Source organism: Gossypium arboreum, chromosome 12 (genome assembly GCF_025698485.1).
Source record: "Gossypium arboreum isolate Shixiya-1 chromosome 12, ASM2569848v2, whole genome shotgun sequence".
In the NCBI taxonomy this organism is placed as follows: domain Eukaryota; kingdom Viridiplantae; phylum Streptophyta; class Magnoliopsida; order Malvales; family Malvaceae; genus Gossypium; species Gossypium arboreum.
This window is the reverse complement of record NC_069081.1, coordinates 44,881,192-44,884,536: the sequence shown is the minus strand read 5'-3', so window position 1 is coordinate 44,884,536 and position 3,345 is coordinate 44,881,192. Positions and strand designations below refer to the sequence as shown.

The 3,345-nt window shown below is 38.4% G+C and overlaps 1 non-coding gene across 1 annotated transcript; it reads right to left on the bottom strand.

Annotated features, from left to right (window-relative positions):
* Positions 1-273: 273 nt before the first annotated feature.
* Positions 274-379, bottom strand: LOC128286152 (small nucleolar RNA R71). The gene has a single exon (XR_008276697.1). It is a non-coding gene; the product is annotated as a small nucleolar RNA R71 (small nucleolar RNA).
* Positions 380-3,345: the final 2,966 nt, after the last annotated feature.

Sequence of the window (3,345 nt, the reverse complement as noted above, 5' to 3'; positions counted from 1 at the left end):
CAATTTGAGCTGAAGCCAGTCATGTTCCAGATGCTTTAGACAGCAGGCCAATCTAGTGGAATGCCTACCGAAGATCCTCATCTTCACTTACGATTGTTTATGAGGTGAGCGATTCTTTCAAGTTAGCTGAAGTACCCGAAGATGCATTACGATTGAAGCTGTTCCCATATTCGCTAAGGGGTAGAGCTTGAGCCTGGTTGAACTCATTGCCACCAAATTCAATTTCGACATGGCAAGAGTTAGCAGAAAGATTCCTTGCCTAGCAAGAATGCTAAGTTGAGGAACGAGATTACTGCTTTCCAGCAAATAGATATGAGTCCTTGTATGAGGCATGGGAAAGGTACAAAGAATTATTACAGAAGTGCCCTCATCACGGAATCCCACTTTACATCCAACTTAAGATGTTTTATAATGGTCTCAATGCACACACGAGGATGGTAGTGGCCACTTCTGCTAATGGTGCTCTCCTTTCTAAGTCTTATAATAAGGCTTATGAAATCATTAAGAGGATTGTCAGCAACAATTATCAATGGCTAACCAATCGAGCAACGTCAGGAAGAAGAGTCACTGGAGTACATGAAGTGGATGCTCTCACTTCACTCGCATCTCAGGTATCATCAATATCATCAATGCTTAAAAATTTTACCGCTAATGGGTTTAATAGTTTTGCAGCTCAACCACCGAATCAAGTCGAAAATGTAGCCTGTGTCTATTGTGGAGAAGGACATTTGTTCGAAGAATGTCCATCAAACCCAGAATCTGTGTATTACATGGGTAACCAGAACCAAAATCAAGGAAGGTAAGGAATGCAATCCAATTTCTATAACCCATCGTGGTGAAACCACTTGAATTTTTTTTGGAGTAACCAAAGGGATGGAATGTAATAGACCGGTTTAGACCCTAGTCGGAATAGTGATTTTGGGACCATAAATCAGAGTTAGAAAAATATTTTAATATTATTTTTTGTGTTTACAGTTTGTGTTTAAGCATGTGTGAAAGTTTCGTGTGGAAATTTTATTGATTGTTTGCTTAATTTGATAAAAGGACCTAATCGCGTAAAATGTAAAAGTGGTCTTCTATTTGTTAAAGTGCTTAATTGTTATGTCTTATTAAAGGAGAGGTCCTTATGATACAATTAGACCATTGATATGGTTAATGGACATTAATGGCCTTAATATATGTGATTTTATAATGAAAACAAAAAGGTTAAAAATGTAAATGGCTTAATAATGTAAATTAAAATAAAACAAAAGCATGAAAATTGGCCATTGTCGTTCATGCTTGCCGAAAATTAAAGAAAAAGAAGAAGAAAAACACAACTAGGGTTCGTCACTTATAATTTTTGATTAAGGTATTTATTTTACTCGATTTTTGATAATTTCTATGTTTTTGCGATCGTTGCTCGGTGTTCTAAAAAGCCCATGTTTCAATTTCTAATTTGGAATTATGGCATTGTCGATTTTGTGAGTTTTGAAATGTTAATTGATGGAAAATGAAAGTTATGTGTTGGGTTAGTATATTTTGTCTTTGAATTTTTGATCAATTTGAGTAATTTGGGCTAAATTGTAAAAATGATATTTTGTGTAACACCCCTTACCCGTACCCGAGACTGGGACCAGGTACGAGCCATTACTAGGCATGTACTCGGATATTTTCGGGAAATACAGGTTATAAAATTTCATTCTAATTTGAACCCAATCAAACAATATGTTAGTGTCCCTATTATTGGCCCACGAGGCCTAAAACATACATTGAAAATGGTCCGGGACTAAATCGAGGACCTAAGAAGATTTTAAGAAAATTTTTAGGTTAATGTCTCACATGCCCGTGTGGAGACAATGCATATGCCCATGTGCTTTGGGACACACTCGTGTCCCCTACCCGTGTGGAATTAATTGAATTTATTTCCTATTTCGAGCCTAAAAGGGTTTTTACATGGCCGAGCACATGCTCATGTCCCTCACACGACCTAGACACGCCCGTGTCCAAGAACTTGGACATTCTGTTTATGACATCAGCATGCATTTAGGGGCACACAGCCAAGACACACCCCGTGTGCTAGGTCGTGCCCTCCACATGGTTGAGACACACGGCCGTGTCTCTACCTATCTGTTTACTACCATGCATTTTGACTTAAAATTTTTAGGTGCAGGGGACACCTAGCCATATCACACGCCCATGGGGTGGTCCGTTTGTCACACACGGCCTAGACACACGCCCTTGTGTCTACCCATGTGGACCTTGTTAGGCTATTTTCCAAGCCTTTGGCCGCCCTCTAATGTTCATACCCACTTATAGTTTTCAATAGCACTTAACATGGTCTAATTATACTCTTAAATGACATTAATATACCTTATTGCATGTAAACCTCATCTCATCGGTTTTATACATGCTCGGTTATCCCCTTTATATTAATGATTTCTATGACTGATAACTCAATTAAGCTTGGCTCATTGTCTTAACACATTTCCAAATTGTGGCCTAACCACCCCATGTGATTTGGTCATATTACATATGACTAATTGTAACACACCATATTTAGTCATCACAAGAACATTGGAACATAATCATGCACAGTTTTGGTAGGTCGTAACCTACACCAAAATGAGCCAATTCCCCTGGCCATATTAGGCAATAAAACCAACAAGCATGAAATAGTTTCCCTATCACATGCACTCAATCGACAAGTTAGTTCCATAACAATACACCATGTAATTTGTCTTAGATGAGCTCATCATTCAATATTTTCTATTTTATATCTCATGTTAATCCCGTGGAGTTTCTCAGAAATCTCTATGGATTTTCCATTTACTGTCAAGTCATAAGAGCGATCATCTCAAGTACGCGCTCCCGCGAACCTTACATCATACGGCGGGATTACCAGTCCAGGCTAAATTCCCCGTAATATCAACTCATAGGGTGATGTCAGGATTACCAGTCTAGGCTAAATCCCTTGTAGCGAGAAACACCCGTAATGAGCTCGGATCTAAATTACCAGTCCAGGCTAAATTTAGACCCTAGTGGGATTACCCCTCCGGGCTAAATCCACAATGCACACATATTCTTCGAGAGGCTCGATCACTCAAGGAACACCCGTTCAAGCTAGATCCTTTCTATATTTGAGATCAACAGATTACTCGTCCAGGCTAAATCTTTTTCTGTAACATATGCAGGATCTCAAGTCACGTAAGCCATGGTTTATCCATCGGATTTCCTTTTTTACTCCAACCGGGACATTTATTATCATTTCATTATTATTAATACATTTCATGGATTTTCATGCCATCACTATAACCAATTATCATACATTCATAAAACATGCAATTAGACATATTAATAGTTTAC